The sequence below is a fragment of the Falco cherrug genome, chromosome 1 (genome assembly GCF_023634085.1).
Source record: "Falco cherrug isolate bFalChe1 chromosome 1, bFalChe1.pri, whole genome shotgun sequence".
In the NCBI taxonomy this organism is placed as follows: Eukaryota; Metazoa; Chordata; class Aves; order Falconiformes; family Falconidae; genus Falco; species Falco cherrug.
In genome coordinates this window covers 5,679,052-5,698,966 of record NC_073697.1, presented here as the reverse complement: position 1 = coordinate 5,698,966, position 19,915 = coordinate 5,679,052, and the positions used below count along the sequence as shown (strand labels likewise).

At 42.5% G+C, this 19,915-nt stretch overlaps 1 long non-coding RNA gene across 1 annotated transcript; it reads right to left on the bottom strand.

The window, feature by feature from the left end:
• Positions 1 to 2,249: 2,249 nt before the first annotated feature.
• Positions 2,250 to 19,622, bottom strand: LOC129735264 (uncharacterized). Its single transcript, XR_008730686.1, has 7 exons — positions 19,325 to 19,622; positions 17,839 to 17,976; positions 17,571 to 17,717; positions 14,085 to 14,211; positions 8,866 to 10,295; positions 8,073 to 8,178; positions 2,250 to 7,085 (listed from the first exon to the last, which is right to left on the bottom strand). It is a non-coding gene; the product is annotated as an uncharacterized LOC129735264 (long non-coding RNA).
• Positions 19,623 to 19,915: the final 293 nt, after the last annotated feature.

The window sequence follows — 19,915 nt, the reverse complement described above, 5'->3', positions numbered from 1 at the left end:
GATGGCAGTGAGATGAACGGGAAGGCAGATGTCTTCACATGTAACTTCTTTCTTTTATGCCTTTAAGGTGTGGGATGTTGTCACCTCTTACCTCTAAGATTTTGTTTGGCATTTCCTAATTAGCATGCTGTTGGTGTGCCACAGCCGACACGGTTTCTGGACCTGGGGAAGAGGGACAGCCACAGCCTGAAGGTTGGCAGGAGAACCCTTGGTGCCTCCCTGACACCAGCTGTCATGGAAGGTTGGGGGCTCGGGTATCACCGACCATTGTGTGTATTGCCGTGGCTGCCCAGGGAGCTGCAATACTGCCCGTGTGGAGGGTATGACAACCTGCCTGCTGGAGAGGGGAGACCGTGCAACTGCTGAGAATGGCGTACATACTGCAATATTAAGGTTTAGGTGTTTGTGTAATGCCATAGATCTGCACCTCAGACGCACGCCTTCAAACACGCACATAATGGAAGGGGCAAGGGCAAATATATATGAGTTTAAAAACAAATCTAAACCTCAAAGGACTGTTGTGATAGACTTGTAATCTGGCAGAGAAGGAATGCATCAAAAATTCTGGTGACCGGGCACAAAAGAGAGGAGTGCTGCAACTAAATAAAATAAACATCATTTACTCGGCGATACAGACTACAAATTCCAGATTTTTTACCTCTAATAACGTAAGGAATTCTGTCCCCGGTTTGAATAAAAGGAAAGGTGTTTAATACCTCTGCTCAGATGCATAAGTGGAAATCTTTCCAGATTTTTAGCTAAGATACTCAGTTCAGGTACAGAACCAAAATCCACCCACTTTCTAGGTATGTGATGGGACAAGGACTCATTGATCTCCTTCCCAGTGGAAAATGCAAATCATGATTGATGAGCAACTTTTACTTAGCAATCAGATTAGCAATCAGAAATCCTAGAATTTGTCCCTGCCAGAAAAGAATGAGGGTGGTTTAGTGTAATCAGATCCATAATCAAACCAGTTTGATCGTTTTGGGTATACTGGCTCCAGGTAGGATGGAGGCAACTTTCTTCACAGCAGTGGTGTGTAAAAGGTGCAGATAACACCCCAGTGGTTTGCCTTTGGCAGAACAATGTTTGCACAGCATCAAGGCTCCCCTATTGTCTCACCCAGCCCCCACCCCAGCAACTAGGCTGTGTGGGCAAGAAGCTGGGAGGCGATGCAGCCAGGACAGCTTAACGAGCTGTCTAAAGAGACACTCCATACCTAATAAAGATATGCTCAGCAATAAAAGCAGGAGCAGGGGCTGTCTTCTGAGGTAGTCATTGCTCAGAGGCTGGCTGGACATCAGTCTCCTTGTGGCAAGGGGTGAGCAATTGCTTTTCCATCACTTTTCCCCCTGCTCTTCACTTCAATAGTAAACATTGTCTTGAACCATGAGTCTTTTTGGTTTTGCTCTTCTTCTTCTCTCCTCCATTCCACAGGGGGAGGGGGTGGGGGCGTTTAGCTACTGGATGGGGTCAACCCACCACAGTGGGAAAGAGCTTGGTGCTTTGAAAAAGCCAAGGTAGTCATGTGTGTGTTCTGGATGTTTGCTGACCCCACATCACCACGGCTTATGTACTCTACAGTGCTGGTGTGAGAAGGGAATGTAGTGGCATTTTCCCCTCGTGTTTCCCTTTAAGGCCAATAAAAAAAACACCCAAACAAACACCTAAATGCTAGGTGGAGATTTTATCTGCACCAACCCAGGTGACATGCCACCTAGACTCCCCAGCCATCATTCAGGCACTTTGTTCTTGGGCCACAGACCAATGAGAAAGTTACGGTACGCTTTTATGCTTAATAGGACTTCCTGGTATAAATACAGATGGCCTATAGCTGGATTCTTCCACCAGCATGTAGGGGGAATGAGCTATACTGATGAAGGACATTTTTGGTTTATGTAATTGCATCAACGTGGGGTGCTGTGTCTACTGAAACCGACTTCGATCCTTCCCTCTATCTTCCACACGTGCGTTCCCATAGTTGTACAAGTGATTGCAATGTAGTGTATACATTCACTGTAATGTCTGTTTTCCATCATAGCAGGTACATCACTACTACTACTGTAACATACTCATGTTACGCAGCAATACACAGCAAGTACTGTCTTGCTGAGGGACTTGATCCAGGCAGCATGCAGTACGCTTCCTTGGAGGGAACCAAAGGACCACCAAAAGAAACCATTTACCAACTCTGTTCTTTATCATTCTTCTTTCCCCCACTAACTGAGATTTTTTTTATCTTTTTTTCTTTATAGCTTTCTGTGGATTAAGGTGGGTACCGTTAATTTAAAATTTAATTAGGTAATACAACTCTAAATACATTTTCTTTACCATTGCACCACAATTAACTTGTTAATAAAGTTGGCACACACACAAAAGACAAGGGTTGTGTAAGAATCCATAATATGAGATACTTTTTTGACATCTTCAGTATTTTGACAGACTTCTTTATGGTGGGAACACCGTTCTCAGTAATTTAATGAAAATCTAAGAAATGGGATGTCCAGGTTATGCCTAAAGTTCCTTTTGAAATAGATGTTACATCTTAAGCAAACCTTCTCACATATATAAAAAAACGATGTTGGGTTAAGTACAGGCTGTTTTGTTGCACACATTATTTTGTTCATAGTATTAAAGATTAACTTTTTCAGTCTCTCTCATAAACTTTTAGGGGGTTCGAATCATGTTATTTGGTCCTCTGTGTGCACACACTTATGCCCGGGCAGGCTGACTCGATTTGATGTTGATCCCACTGAAATCAGTAGTTTTTTTCTCCTGAGAAAGCCCGAGAGGATCTCACTTTCCCAAATGCGAAGGTCCTATGTGCAGCAGGTATTTTTCTGTACAGCATAAGGAAAAAAGTACTTTGTACACCTCCTCTTTTCTGGTAAAATGGTTTTCCTTAGCTCTAAGATACTTGCCACTCTCGCACGATGCTAAATGGAAACACTGCCGTCTGCAAACAGAACTACAACATATAGATAATTAAATATTGCTTGCCACAGCAATGGGGATATTTTTTAAAGTTGCTATTGCATTCTGCTATTTGCTGTAACCCTGATGTAAGTCAGCTCCGTAAGGAGGGGAAGAGACAGCAAGGAAACGAAGCAGCAGCTGAACTCACATGCGGAGGCACCGTTCATCTTCTGTCTCTCAGCAGACTATCCACACGATTATTTTCTGGGGATGTGAAGCGTACCTACACTGCTAACACTATTCACAAGTCCACTAGAGAGCAGCTATGCCTCACATTTACCGAGAGGTTTTTTGAATTAGTTTCTCTGATATTTATTACACTTCACTCAAATGACTAATCAGGCCTGAAAAGCTTTCTCAGTGCTAGACCGAGAAGCAATGCAAGTGTGGATTCAGGCTGCTCTGATTTATACCGGTGTAATAACTCTCTCGTGGTACTGGACTGGTCTTGTTCATGCACAACATCATTCTTACAGAAATCTTGGCTCATATTCTAGTTTGGGGTATTTCGTTTAGACTGAAGAAATGCAGGGCTGAGTTACGTGTTTTTCCTTAAGCAAGCCTTGAGAGCCCCCTGTTGTGAGTTCCCTCGAATCCCTTCAGGAAGGGAAGGAGCACAGATTTTTTGGAAGACATTCAGAGCCAAAAAAGTGTCTGGTCTTTCCAGTCAGTGGGTAAAATGGGAACTGAAAAACAGCTAAATAAGGCCCTTTTACCCATTTCCACTAGGTACAAAAAAAGCACTGTGTAGGTCTATAGAACTAATAAAGCATAGTAGTCCACATCAACCCACATTAGGCAGTCTTCCACTAACTTATGGAAGATGTTAAATAACCCTAAAGAATGTTTTGCACTAATGAAAAGACAATTTTTTGTCTAAAACACTGGCTTCTCCTGACCATTTTCTTAACCTTATAAAAAGGTTACATTTGTCTTTCTTTAAACATCAAGGAACAGGTTAGAAATACAGACATCATTTAAATCCCAAAGCCTCGCTATTTCTTTTTCTGCGAGAGAAAAAATTAAAGGACGCTACTGCCTGTCAAAACAGCTGCTAAATCCAAATCCCCTAGCTAGGTCGGGTAAGTTAAAGAAAATTAGAAAATTTCTCTGGCCCTGTTAGAAGCAGACAGACACTATTAAGGCAGAAAGACAGCACCTTGTCTCCAGTCCCCAGCCCCAGGCGTTGCCTAGCTATTCCCCGAGCCGCACAAGCCGTTCACAGATTTTCCGTACCTGCTCCTGGTCACCCAAGCGTGCCACCCGGCGCGTCAGAGGCAGGGCTAACAGCAGGCGCGTGAGGACAGTGCCAGGGAGGCAGAGGCAGTGGCCATGGTGCCAGGCCTACCGCTGCAGTAACGGGGGGTGAAGGGTCCGCACCTCTCCCCACTGCAGTCTCCTCACCCCCTCTTCCCAGGAGTCAGTCAAGTCCCAGCATTTTCTTCAACCTGTGTTATCCTGAACTCTTAGAAGCTTCCTTACATTGCCTGGGTAGTTCTACTTTGGCACGTTGGCTTGCGGACCTCCCCTTTTCGTATCAGACCGCTTAACCCTCATGCATAAAGTGGGAAGGACAAGGACTAATTGCAGAGTTTATATACGCCAAAGGTCAGGCTCTTCTCTGTGTACTCCACCAGTTAATTCTTGGTCCTTCATTCTCTGGAATACTGATTACCCACTGCACATAACCCTGACATTGTTCCCCACCTGTGAAAAAATAAAAAGCGAGCATAGAAATATTTCAGAGCATGTGTACTGAATCACAAAGACCTAAGAAAGCACAGAGAATGACTATTAAATGTTAGAGTGGTTGCCAAAACAGGGTGAGCATCTGATTTTTCCATTTGCCAGAACACACATGAAGAGGCACAAAAAACACGGCAATGATTGGGATGATCAAGGAAAAAAAAAAGTTCACTTCAGGCTGGACATTCTGCATCAAATTATGAAGAAAAAGTTTCTTTTCTAGCTTTTAGAACTATGTCAAATAAACCAAATCTTCATAGTGAAATATCATGTGGAATATCATTATGAAGTATCATAAATGGAAAACTGAAATGCTCGTATTAAGGTGTCAACATGAAACATTTTGGTATCCCTAATTATTTATTCGTTTTGACAGAAATTGGAAAAAAGCAATAAAATCAGAGTATGGTGAAGAATAATGCTAAAAGGGAAAATCTGTGCAGTTCAATCCTTAAATGCATTGACTGGATCTAGCAATAGCAGAGAAAACAAGGTATCTCAAAGAATGAGTAAGGAGAATTTCCATGGCATATGGTTATAGCAGAGGGTAGAACAGCTTAATCTCTGCTCAATTTAAAGCCAATTTAAAGTGAAGCACACTGTGGCATTTTTCTCAGAAAACCTCAGCATGGCTAGCACAGAAATGCAGAGGGTGATGGCAAGAAGAGAGCCAAGAAAAAAGCTACAGGGTCTGTCTATTGCTTCTCTGCAATACTCTGTTTTTTCACCGCACCTTTCAAAATAATGCTCCTCTTTAACCTTCTCCTGCAGATTTGTCACAAACATCGATTTGAAAGAACATCAGCCTCCTTTGATCTCTGGTTATTGTTTTGGAAATTACATCTTTGTCTCCTTTTTTTTTCTTCAGGTTTCTGACATTCTTGTGAGTTTTCCTGTTCTCAGCTTTAATGTTTCCATTTCCCTTCACGTGTCCACCCTTGGTTCAGCAATACCAAGTGTGATTATTTTGCAGCCTCTGGAATCCACTCAGCACCTCCTTACGTGTGGTGCATGATATGGGCACACAACTCCCGGAGATCAAGGTGGTGTGGCTAAAAGCACTGGTGCACGTGCACTCTTTGACCAGTTCAAAGAGCAACTAAAATGCAATCTTCTTAGCTGCTTAAGCAATTAGCATTTTATTTGCCCTGTGAACCGGCTACAAGCATATAGGCAGTTGCTAGCAGTGGCTCAGCTGACGGCAGTACCAGGTGAAGGTCTGGTTTGAAGGTGAAGGCTGGGTAGGACAGAGTCATACCCACCCTCTCCTCGTGCCTGCTGGGTGTCATAGCCCTCCTCGCCCAGCGATGCAGCAACAGTTGCCTATGGTTTACTCGTACATCAGACATCTGAAATGATCAGGGTTAAAAGAAATACTCCACAACAGGGGAGGAGGGTGACCGAAGGGGGGTAACCTTCTAGTCTGCGGGACAATGAAAGATGCACTTAAAAAAAATTTAAGAAAATACCATTCTGAGGCAAGCTTCCATTACCTCAGTCATTTGCCCATGATGTGGAGCAGCATTCCTCAGCTGGTAAGAGATATGCCCCTGGGAAGGCATGGCAAAGTACCTGCAGCATCTCTGTGCTCTGATGGCCAAGTGTCTCTCAGGACATGCACCATGAGGATGACTGGTCCAGCCCAACATCTCCCTGCCACAGCAAGGTATGTTTTTGGCTGGCTTAGTGACCTAACTTGTTCCCTGAGAGGCAAACACCAAAGCTGGTGAATGGCTGGTGCTAGAAGGAGGGGAAGAAAGGACCTCCTGTGACTTTTCAGCTGGACTTTCAACACCAGGGGGTCAAACCTGTAGCAGGGGAGGCTTAAGCAGCTCCTTTTGCTCCTCAGCACCTGAGATGCAACCATCCTGGGAGAGAGAGGGGGTGCCTGGGGCAGAGGTGCAGCACTGGTGCTTCACTGCCTATCCCTGGCCAGCAACAGGCAGGCAGGTTAGGAAAAGAACATGCTCAGAGCTAAAAGTGGAAATGCAGTGGCTATGAAACCACCTAAAAATGCTGCCCACCAGGGATTTGAAGAACTGTAGGCTTAGTTACACAGAAGAAGAGAAAACAGAAGCATCGATAGAGTCTTTCCTTGGGTTCAATATAAAAGCAATTGTGTAATGCTTACGCTAGTCAGAGGAAGAGGATTGGGACTGGAAATTCAGCTATATGGAAAGGAATGCTGAATCTTATGATAATTGCTTCTGGGTGAAGTCTGGATGCTCCAAAAGAGAGTTCTTCCTTTGTTACTTGTATATCCCACGTTTGCAGTGATTATGGAAAAAATGTGGTTTGCCAAAGCCTCCATTGATCTGGAGTAGCATCTTCAGTGCCTTCTTGTTTTTTCTCTTGGTTTCCTACAAGACAGTTCAGAGAAACAGCACTGAAGGAATGGGGGTATCAAGCGTTAAGTCTGCAAGAAACACACAAATAACAGGCAAGAAGCATGTCATTGTCCAGAAGAGTACGTTAAGACAGTAGTTTTTGTCTTTTCTTGTATATTCACCTACAGATGCAGTCATCATGTTTACTGGCTCAGATTTCTGGAAAGAAAACACAAGCAGGACAAGACATCTACATTTTCCAATCAAAAGTACAACGTTAGAGTAACACTTTTTTGGTTTTTTTTCTTGAAAAGGAACAACTCTCCCTCAGGACCAATGAGACAGTAGCAAGGATTAAAATCTATGGTCTTCTATTGATGTTTTGGTATGGAAATCACTGAAAATTATTAAGATGAAACTTGCAGTCATCCTCTGAAATTAATTGACAGTGAGTGATCACACTTTCAATCTTTGCTCACACAGAAGCCTTTGACTAATGTTTTCAGGCAGATTTTTGTACTCCCACAAAGGCACTGATATTTATTTTCACACAGGTAGTAATTTCATTTATATTTCAGCAAGAAACTTTGTTTTGTTCCTTAAATATTCTTTTTCTTCTCTGTTATTTTCTATTCAGAGGCCTTTGCTTGTTTTTAACATGTTTCCATAGGTTCATTTACAGGGAATGGCATACATGCTTCTTGAAACTTGCCTGCCAGAGGCAAAGTTGTTGTTCGTGAAAACTCAGGATTTGGGCAGTCAGTGCCATTGTTGCTGATGACAACTGAAGGCAACAGGATTTGCCAGTATTAGAGGCTCAGGTATCCTGTATTGCCACAGCTCAGCTTCCTGAGGAGTTACAGGATGATAGGCACTCACCAGAGCAGGAAGGAGAAGAGCAAGGGAAAGAATGAAGGCTAGTGCCCGTGGGTCCGTGACTGTCCCGGTTCCAGTTCCGCAATGCGGACACGGATGTGTTTCTGCTACACCTACACAGCATAGTGAAGCCAAGAAACTTACCTTCCAGTTCCAGCTGTGCACGCCTGCCATATCTGTTGCACCAACATGAGCACATTTCACCCTTCAACAAACTGACTCAATTCACTGAATGTAGCATAAAACTCAACTGGAAGAGAAAAAAAGCACACAACTGATCTAATGTTTCATTACGTTCTTCTTCGCTTGCAACTGCTTCTGCTGCAGATCCCTCTTTGTCCTAACTTTATATTCATTAGTCTTAGATTTACCTTAAACATAAGCTTATTCGTGTATTTAAACCACCTGAAAGACTATAGATACTGCTGGTTACCCTAAATGGTACCAGTACCATGGTTTACTCTAAATTACCTTACTTGTGTGGCTTCTTTTTAAAATCAAATTATCACTGGGAATATTTTTCTTTTATAATATCTACGTCACTTCTCACAGTTAATTTCTCTATTTGTCTCCAGACTTGAGAAATGCTTTCCTCTTACCTCTAACTCCCTGTATTTAATTTTTATTTCCTTCTTAGAGCTTAATCATAATCAAGAATATCTTGATTCTTTTCCCTTCGTGAAGTCAAAACAGGCTCACAGTACATCTTAAAACATTTCCATTATTGTTTCCACTGAATGCAAGGAAAATATGTTGACTTCATTAAAAAAATAAAATTAAACCAGACATAATTTTCATAAATTTGATGTACAGATTTCACAGCTTAGAAACAAGGATGTCAAACGTGTCCAGCTTGTACAGCCTCCTACGCAGAAACCACAGGGTTTCAACGATAAGTCACTGAAACCACAGTGTTCAGCTTTTTATCCAAGGCTACCTGTACCAAATGGGTGCTGCTGCTTCAGTGCGATGACTGATCACACAATAGTTTTTCCAAGGTTCGCTTAAGATGCTGGCCTGTGAAAACAAATGAAACTCATTATGCAAAGCAACTGTGCTATATAGCTTTTCACATCTGTATGTGTGCACATAGAAAAGATACATCTGTAGGCACAGGCATACACGGTCATTTCTGTTGTAAACGTCTAGTTGTAGATGAAGACAGAAACAGAGACATCTGGGAAAAAAAAATACCAAGAAATGCTGTTTTTCAAAGATACTACGTTAAAGTTTTATCTGTTAAGGATGGTATGAGCTAGTCACCTCAGAGCATTCCCTAACCTGCTATAAACAAATCGCAGATTTATTTAAGCGGGAAGTCATAACAAAGTGTGTTGTATTCATAGAGTAATTAGTATATGAGAAACAGAATAGTTAGTATTCCTATTTAAGATAATTCTATATTGGCATAATTAAATTCACATCAGAGATTTTATTGATACAGCTACCTGAAAAATAACAAATCCTGCCCAAGTGATACTATTATACCTGCAAGAGGGTTAAATGTGGACCAGGCTGCAGAGCTCAGAATTCCCTAAATCCTCTTCCTTGAAATGATTCTGCCAGAAATCGAATTTCAGGTACAGTTAAAGGGCCGAATGCTGCTTGCAGCGGCACCAGATTGCTGTTCCTGCAATGGTGTTGCTGAGCAATACACCCTGCCCCCCTCAGCCTTGCGTGCTGAAGGAGGTACTGATTGCGTAGGCGATCCACATTTTTGATCAGTAGTAAAGCCAGTAGAAGAGGAGTTTCTGACTTCTAGCAACTCATCACTATTTGCAAATCTGTCAGTTGTGCTAAGGAGAAAGCAGAGCTGATAGCAAAAAAAAGATTCCAGTCAAAACAAAGCAGAAGAACAACAAGAAAAACCCCAACAACCTCTTAAGGCTTTTGCAAGGGGGGGTTTTAAGCTGGATCATTTTCATGACCCCAGCTACTGTCACAGAGGCTCCTCAGACTGCAGTAGTGTGACACAGAGATACAGCAGAGCAGCAGTAACCTCAAGTAGAAAGTTCTTTAAATGGCCTTGCTGCTGAAGAAAGCGCTTGCATTGCTACATCCTGAGATCTGCAGAGGTGGCTTCTTCCTCAGCCTTCCCCTTTGGTCATGCAGCGTGACACCAAAGCCTCTTCTTTGCTGCAGGAGCTGAAGTACAAGCAGAATCTGATGACTGCTCAGTGGTTTGCAGCACACATGCTGGCGGGGCACAGGAGAAGTTGAGGTCTGCAAGCAGGTACTTAGGAGTCACCCCAAGGGGAGGCAGACCACGTCCTGCAGTGCCACCTCACACTGCTCTTCTGTCCTTGCTATTGCTTGCTGTGCCACAGAGGCACCCCAGCACGGTATGACATGATGCTGTCCGTAGGCCTGGGAAGTCCGGAAAAAAAAAAAAAAGGCAGTAGAACGATGTGAATGAGTTTATAGAACTTGAAACCAACACAATCGTAAAAAAAAAATTCTAATAGAAACTGTGTATACACAGTAAATATATATACACATACAAAGGAGAATACAATATGTAATATTTTGTTAATACCCCAGAACCAGAAAGTGAAACTCGTTAGAAATAAAAGTGGTGCCCAGTCATCTGCTTCTGCCAATACATGCTAAATGGCAAAGGATAATAAAAAGTGAAAAAAAATGCATTTTGTTTTGAAGATAGCTTTATGTAGAATGTGTTTTTAAGGAAAGTAAAATCAGAGCAGATTTGCTGGAGTGGAGGGAAAAGGGGCTGTAGCCCCTCACTGGCTGTGCCCTGTGTTTTGCTCTGGACTGTGTAAGGGGGGGACAATTCCGTGAAACTGTATGGCTGCGGGGAGTGCATCCCAGCACAGCAGCCTCGCCAGACCCCGAGAGTGGCTTCCAAACAAAGTTGTAATGTCAAACCTTTCATTCTGATACTGAAAGATGAGCTATAGTATCACACAGATCACCATGCAAGGCACGTCAGGATATAGGAAGGCCCAGCTGCCCGCGGAATAGTTCTATATGTAGTGCCTGTAGTACCACAGGCTGCTTTAGCTTCCACACCAGGCTCGTTCATCTTGAGCCTGCAGTGGTTTGGGGGAGTTATTTGTTCCATGCTAGTGATATTGTAACATAGAAGTAACTCTCTTCTGACCCTGTTCCTTCTGTTCGTTACCAGCAGTAAATGAACAAAAGCAGCATTTTTTACTGTGCCGTCCTGCTTCCTCCATTCAGTGTCCAATGTCTGCGTCTCTCCCTTTTGATTTTTCCTTCTGAACATTTTGAATGAACACGGCACGTTCCGCCGGGTTTCGGTGCTACCACATCGCTGCTTTTCACACCGTGGGCCATACTGTCTCTCAGTGGAGCCCTCGGCAGACATGCATTGCATACAGGGAACGCTCCTGCAGTAGAAAGGCCACGCACCGCTGGGCCAGGTTTCACCAGGAGACCTGAAGACCCACAGCACAATGCCATCCAGCACTGGAGCTGCAGGAGAGGCCACTGCTGCAACACGGCAGAGGAGCGCTGACTTTTCTTGCTTCTCGCCCCCCCCTCTCCCTGCCTGTGGCTTTCAGCTGAACGACTGCTTCGGGCCCTCAGATGGTTCTAGAGAGCTGTGGCAGCTGGGCTTCCTGCCGGCAGCCGCGCATCTTCTCAGCGTAGCTGTCCTCGGCTAGTGGGGAAAGATTATTAACAGTGCTGCAGATAAAAATGAAGTTGCCCTATAAAAGCTGGAGTGTACCTCAGGCACAGAAAAAGCTCTAAGCTCTTATCGTTACAGAGATCGGGACTGATAAGGCCTTATGCAGGAGTTTTCAGCTGAGATGCGAAAGGAACTATATGACGTGGATGCCTGCAGCGACAGGAGACCAGACTTGGTGACCCAGTGAGGCTGCTTCCATCCCCCATGTGGAGAAGGGTGAGAGCCAGGAGGTGGGAGGCTGCTCCAGCATTAAAGACAAGACTTGAAAGGAGACGGCCAGAAGAGGACAGTTCTTCTGAGTATCTGGCTCTGCGCATGGTGGGTCTAGGCTTGTGTCAGGCTCTGGATGTTGAGACAATTTCTCAGTAAGGTTTGTTATGACAAGGCTAGGAATACATCCATCAAACTACGTGCATAGCAAGCATCATTGGGTTGACCTAGGAGCAGGATACACCTGGTATTTAATGTACATATTATTGCTGTTGATAGTAAATTGTCCTACTTTATTGTCATACTCACTCACTTCTGCTGAACCAGAGAGAACAAAGACAGTAATGGCTCCTCTGAAACAAATGAGGCAATGCAGGAACATCTGCACATGGCTTTTGCATTTCTCACACATCTTCATTAGCTGAAGCTGTTCCTAAAGCCTAGATAAAACCATGACCAGGGTTGCACTAGATTCAGAAACATTTTGTCTCTTCTTGAAAGCGGGTTCTACTTTCCATCCACTAAGTATCTTCCATTCTTACGCTGCTATTGCGTCTCAGCCTTAATTGCAATTGAGAACCACAGATGTTAATGTTAATGTCAGTAATGTTCACTGCTAGAAGTGTAAGACAAATGATTTTTAAATCTGGTAACAGCTAGAGGCCAAACGCCAGCATGCCCACAGGACCCAGGTGCCACTCCAGCCCCTTTACGAGCTGCAGACAGGGGGTTTCTTTGGTACTCACACAAGTACGGTCTGACAGAGCAGTTCACCTTACAACCCAGCCAGCTGAGCACTTTTCATATTCTTCTTGTTTTCCAGCAACTGAGAATTGCCTTAAATATTTTGTTCCAGGTAATTACCCTGCCTTCCATGATATAAGAAGAACCTTCTGTAATAAAAGCTTTTGCTTGGCATCCCTTCGATCCTCAGTATATTCCTTTAAGACAGTAATGCAGAATTTCCTGTAACAGCCGCTCCATTTATTCCTCCAATTTCTTCATTTACTGAATGGGATCTTTTAATTAGCCAATGTGTGATCCACTTCAGTATGGACTGGAAACTGGCTATAAGTTAAACCTGGAGGAACATCATGGAGCGTGTCAACAGGTTTTTATTGTGTATCAGCCTAGTAATTTTTTAGTGTTTATGTCACCACATTCAGTCATCTTTACTCTGATTTTTACAGCAAGTATAATTACAATTTGGGAATAATTTTTTCCCAGGTTTGATTTTCTCTTTTCAAAGCAAGGTTAAAAGACAGAATTGTACCAAAGCTTATAATAAGAAAATTAAATTGAGAGAGGCCGAAACTAACTTGCAAACTTGTCAGAAATATTTTAAAGACTAGTTTTCCTAAACCTGTTATACAGGGGTCTTCTTCCTAGTCTCCCACTGTCAAGCATAACGCTCTCCCCTTGCTTTACTGCAATCCCCCCTGCCCCAGTCACAGATAGTATACAAATGGAATGTCATGTGCGTGAGTTATAGAAGTTCTTTGAAAGCAGCCCTGTACCTTACAGGCTTTTTTTGGCTGAGCCATTGCCATGACTAAGCTATGGGAAAAGCCTCCATTCAGCTATACTGTAAAGGAAAATGTGGGTGGGGGAACTGGGCTTTCAGGGTCGAAGTCATTCAGCACTTGGGCGGCACCGTCGCAAAGAGGAAAGAGGAAGGCTCAGCCTCGCATGCCTGGGATGGGAGGTTTTTCAGATTTCCACTCTGCACCTGTCCCTCTGGGGCCAGGCAGGCGACGGTGCGAGAGAGAGTGTCATTATTTGACTCAGCATGTTCCTAAGCCACAAAAGAGAAGTGACGTATATAAAAAGCAACTTGCTCGCTCTTATCTGATCAGAGGGATATCAAGGAGTTTTCTCCACTGCCTAGACATAAAGGAAGTTCTTCTTCGTCCTTACATTTCACTTTCTCTGTCAGCATGCCTCTCTTCAAGCAATTATTGTGACCTTATAGCCTCTAGCACTAAACAGGACACTATACAGAGACGTGATATGCAACCAACCACTACCACCTTGCCAAATACCTATTGTTTAGCTTCCCATTATAATTACTCCACCAACACTAAAACTCATTTCCTCTATAATAGATCTAATTTAGGGATAACTCATAGAGCCACCTCACTTCCCACAAATTTGGTGGAGGTTTGCCTTCACCAAATCCATGAATTATCCTGCTGAACCAGCAAATGAATAAAGTCTGCCATATTTCTGAGATGCTTCTGGTAGAAAATGACAATGTTTCGCTTTCTACTTACCACCCAAACGGTCTCTGGTGTTATTGTACAGTGATTCTTTCAAGTAGCAGGTTTTACTGTAAAATATGCAGTGGTCTTCACCGTTTTGTCTCCTCTAATGTTATAAACTGCCTTTTGCAGTGCAGTGCTGTACAAGAAAGTTTGTTTTGTTAGCACCACAAACAGCACACACAACTTGCCAGCCATCGGCAGGGCTCTCCCACTTGGACTCAGTTTGCAAGACCTTTAAGTAAACCTAGAGGTGAAGGGGTAACCAGAGCCTAACATAACAGCTTTGCTTAAATACGATGCTTGTGATGACCTGAACTCCTCAAAACAGGCTTGAACTTCATAGAATCATAGAATGGTTTGGGTTGGAAGGGACCTTTAGGTCATCTAGTTCTGACCCCCCTGCCACGGGCAGGGACATCTTCCCCACTGGACCAGGCTGATCCAAGCTCCATCCAGCCTGGCCCTGAACGCTGCCAGGGATGGGGCATCCGCAGCTGCTCTGGGCAGCCTGGGCCAGTGCCTCACCACCTTCACAGCAAAGAATTTCTTCCTAATATCTGATCTAAATCTACCCTCTTTTAGTTTAAAACCATTCCCCCTTGTCCTGTTGCTACATGTCCTTGGTACACGTACATGTCCTCTCCAATCAGTTTGGCTCAGTGGATTTAAAGCTGCCTTTGTCTGCCATTATGTTCCTTTCTTTCCTAAAGCAACAGAATCTCAACGCTGTCCAGGCTAGTAACATGCGAGCTTTACAATTATTCCACTCTTTAGTTACTCATATTTTTATCCCGAGAAGCCGCACTGTTTGAAGGTTTGGTCAATGCATGAGATCCATATTTAATACAGGTTTATGGACAAAAAAAAAGAAAATTAAAATGGTTATTAGCTACACAGGTACGATTCTACCAGAGAGTTGTAGAGTCTTGTTATATGTGGCTGTATAGACCAGAACAAGTATCTGGAAGCGACTCCCAGAGACATAGCTATATCCAGAATGCTGTTATGCATACTGTTGTCTAGCAAATTGCCAAGGACAAACGCAATGTTAGTCTATAATAGGTGAGGCATTTCTAGCTGATACAATTAAAATATTAAAGCCACTGTACAATGTAGCTGTACGATGACAGGAGCCAATGCCCTCTGTGTTGTCCCTTCAAGCCCTGAGTTCTTGAAAATCTATGGGCAGTCATATTGCGCATTAACTGAAGTTCTTGGGTGCTCCTGAAGTTGTCTGGTCAATGCAAACAATCTGCAGCGATATCTATGCATGAGTAACTGCCAACCACCTAATGAGGGCTGAGCTAATAGAGCCCTACTCCACATCCAAGTGGAAAGCTTCCAACCTATCAACCAAATAAAGACGCATAAAATAAAGGCTGACACAATCTCTTTACCCTCTCAGCATCCTCACAGAGGTGCTGAACAAGAGGTAACCCCCCCCCCCCCATTTTGCAAAGCTTCACATGAATAGGATGGAGAGAGTGGGGCATAAAAATATGTATTGGTCACCACATAGTTTCTCAAACAAAAGATCCTGATTTCCGTTAATGAACCTTAGTTATAAATTAACACAAAGTCTAAATAAAAGCTATTGAGATATTCCCTGCTTCTCAATCCAGTTGTGCTGCTTATCTAAAATTATTTCAAGACATGTCCATCAAAAGAAATGAAAACATAAATAAATCACACTACCTTTTCTTCAATAAATTATTTTTTAGACTATGTGGTAGAAGAAAGTATTCTTTTTCTTACTTCAGTTCCGATTTTTCATGATTCATCCCTTTCACCAGGAGAGCTTTTGTGTGCGCGTACATGAGAGCACGAGTGCATTACATGTATCTACACATACACCTGTAAAATCTGTTCCTTTGAGCTACCCATTTTCCGAAAAATTAAAAATGGCTTAAGCACGTAAAGACCGTACAGTAAATACTCATGTGCATTCAGAAAACAATCTCACTTGAGTATGCCAGATAGAGCTCTCATCAGCTTAAACACTCGTTTTGAGATCAAGAAGAAATAAGTGATCCGGCTTGGCTGCCCAGACTCACCCACCAGACAAACGTACAGTTGCATTTTGTATATTGTCAGCACATTACACAAACTAGCATTCTACACACCACACTGAAGCCCAAACACCGTATAGATTTTGTAAAGCATCTCCAAAGCCCTCTGAAATCTTGGGACTTCCAGAGGCAAAGATTTAATCTGAAAAACACTTGAGCATCTTCTTATTCACCACAGTGAAGGTGTCCAAGTGACTCTAACTGCCCTCTACTAATTCCTCACAGGAACCTCTTACTGGCAACACCACAGTGTTGATAACCATTTATTAATGATAATACCTAAGAGCCAAATGATTTATTAACGATAATACCAGGACCATTTAAAGCCCTTTTTTCCCTCCTTGTGATGAACTAGGAGGAACAGCGATTTTAAAACCAACTGGTTCCTAGAGCTGGCAGTCCAGTAAGTCCCTAGTGCCTGCAGAGAGCCTTCCTGAGAACAGTGCAGCTCAGTGAGAGTGACAGAAACTGGGCTTGGGCTGAAGGCAACTAATTTAGAAAAAGGAGTATGCTCAAGAAGAATACCTTTAAGTACCTTTAACTTCAGTTGTTTAGAAAGAAACCAACTGTGGAAGTCCCCATAAGAGAACATGCCTTACCAGCATTTGCTGAGGAAATGCACACCATTTAAATATTAAATAAATTTCCTCAAAAGCAGCATATATACTTAATTACAGTAGGAATCAGTTCTGAAGGAAATAATGAGAATCTGCCTTGTTTCTTAAATCAGATAATTCTGCTGGTTTTATTCTGGCTTTACGTTGGTTTTTTTTAAAGTGTGCACTTTTGTTTGGGTTTCACCCAAAACAAAAGCACTTCTACATTCTCAAGAGAATTCTCAGGTGTCAGGATCACGTATCCTTTGAAGGTTTGCATTAAATTGCAAACCTAACCTCGAGCCTAGCTGCTGCAGAATGTAACGGAATGTGTTTAGCTGTCACAAGCATTGGACCAGTGCCACGAAGTGACACATCCCTTGGGACTCACCGGGGTTTAGTCCCTCATCTTCCAGTGTTGCTCCCACGCCTTGGGAGCAGGCATAGTTGCTGGGATCCACCTCTTCCAGGGCAATGCAGCTCCCTGCAACTTTCACCCCCAGTGGACATACTCTCCCCAGTGCTGTTAAATTTCTGGTATTGGTTCCGAGTGAATATAACGCAAACTTCAGCTGGCTTAAATGCTAAGATGAGCTTTTACTCATAGCTGTTGCAGAAACTAAACTAAGAACGTAATTGTCAGTTCACAGACATCCCTTGGAGCCATAAAATAAGTAAGATAAATACATTTAAATTCTGAAAAGAAGTCCTGTCATATTTCTCCAGCAGGGTACTGAAGAACTTCAGATGGATTGGAGAAATTCATTGCTGTAAGAAACAGGAAAAAAATGCAGAATCTTTGTTTACCTAGGTCTGTGGTTTCTACGTACCTACTTTTTACTATGTTCATTTCTTGACTCAAAGCGAAAATGGGAATTCACCCTTTTCTCTTTTTTCCTGTCCAATGTGCAGATGGGGCATATTTTCGTTCACTCCATCAATCCCTGCCCCCTACGCACAAACTTGCATACAGGCACCTAGCCAGTGGAAAAGAAAAAAGGGTTACTCATTAATCCATTCTACAAAGCTTTCCAAACTGAAATGGGTGGGTTTTACATCTCCAGCAAGGAGCAGTATATAGGTAGGTGCATAGCATACCTGAGCACAGCTCAAACTAAAGTGTTCATCTTGAATAGTGTTCAGCTTTGCTTCTGGCACATTTTAAACCAGAACTCATCAATATGGAGAGGATGATTATTTTGTGTATGCTTTTCTTCTGTTCCAGTACGGTGCTGACTGCAGCTCCACACAAAATAGTAAAATATAAACAGCTTTTGAAGACAATTAATGTGTTACAAACCACAGTGAAAGATACGGTAAGCAAAGTATTTCTTGTGGTATTGAAATTATTTTCAAGCATTATTTATTGCTTAGAATATATCTTGTGAGAGACATCACTTTCAAACCTTAAACTTTTCTAACTTACATTTGTTTTATTGTAGGACGTTGAATTGCTGCATACACCAGAAAACCCTGTGGTGAGACTGCTTTAACATTTCTTTCTAATGATATCAATTTGATTTTGTACTGGTTTATTCCATTGACAAATGGCAGATGCCTTCTTCACATCTCTGACCTAGTACTCTTAATGCAAGCTAGACTGAATAAGAAAATACTTTGGTAAAAGATCCTTATTTCTGAATTTTTAATGGTAGGGGTGTTTCTATTATGAAATCTGAATTACTACGTTGCTATCGCGTGTGTATTCTAACACACCCACAGGTCCAAATTGGTCCGTATTCCATTTCTGCAATAAACGGTGCTCAGAGTGAGGGTTCATACAAGATCCAGGCGAGCAGCAGTGCTCTTGGGGATGCAGGATTTGGGAGCGGAAGTGCATCCAGCTGCCACACGCTCCAGCCGCACTGGGAGCCTTGCTGAACCAAACCCGAAGGCCCCCTCCTTTCCCTCCCCCCGAAGCAAAGTGCCACGAGTAGCACTGTAAGGCAGTGTTACACAGCACTTCCTCTCATACGTAGCCACACTAATTTCTCCAAGACTATTCATGTGTAAGGATCGTGCTACCAATGAGAAGATAAGACTGCATTCTGCAAGTATTCTTTTTGGATTATAGCTAGTTACAATTACCAGAACAGGTCCCCATTAATCCTTTTAATACAAATATTTATTAACACATTACTTAAAGCTGATATTTTGCAAGTGGCAAGGTCAGGAACTTTCTTATACGTAGTAAATTACACCAGAGTCACAGAAAGTGCGTGCATACTCAGAAATGGCAGGATGCTGTGAAATTAAATGCTAATAATAGTACCAACACGTCTTAAAAGCTTAGAAGGTAAATGCATCCTGCTTGCTTTTGGTAATCCTCAACATGCAACAAAGGTCTGGAGCTAGCTGCGGCTAACCTAGTGTTACACTTCTGTTATGAGCTGCCTTAAATTTACCCGTAATTTTGATTTTTGAGCTCCAACAACTCTTTCAGAAAGCAAACAATTTTGATCGACACATGAAAACAATTATGCATAGTCTTTTGAAAAATACCTAAAGCATAAAGCTATTTACTCAAGACTGTAAACTCTCCTGAAAAGCAACAACAAGAAGAAAGGAAAAAAAAAAAACTCACCTTGTTTCACACTGGTTTTGTTAGCTTCCTCCTAGGCTTTACAGTTGGGTGAGTTTTTTACTTGCTAAAATATACAGCAGCATGACCAAAACAGATACATTCCTTCTCATTGCTAGAAAAAACTGCAGCGCAAAAACCTGATGCACCTTTAACTAATTGCTGGGGATTTTTCATTAACACTCTTTCTAACTTGTGGTGTCAAAGTGAAAAGAAGGAGATGATTAGCTGTCATTTTACTGCAGTGTTTGCCACTAGCTCAGAAACAAAGCAAATACAACTAGTGACTAATTGCTTAATTTTTTTTCCTCTCTCTCTCTCAAAAAACATGGTTACCTCAGGAAGGAAGATAACAGTTAATTTGCAGCTTAGGGCTTTACACCCTCATTCTGGGAGGTCCCAAGTACCTCTGCTGAAAACTAGAGGAGACAGAGAATTCACATATTTAGAAGGTACTAAGTTGATACAGGTTCAACCTCCGATGAAAAACTTTTTTTAAAAATATTAGCGTGCTAATAGTAATTATCACCAAAACCCACATTAATAACCTTTTCATTCTACAGGGTGAAATTTGCATTTACTGAATTGTCCACA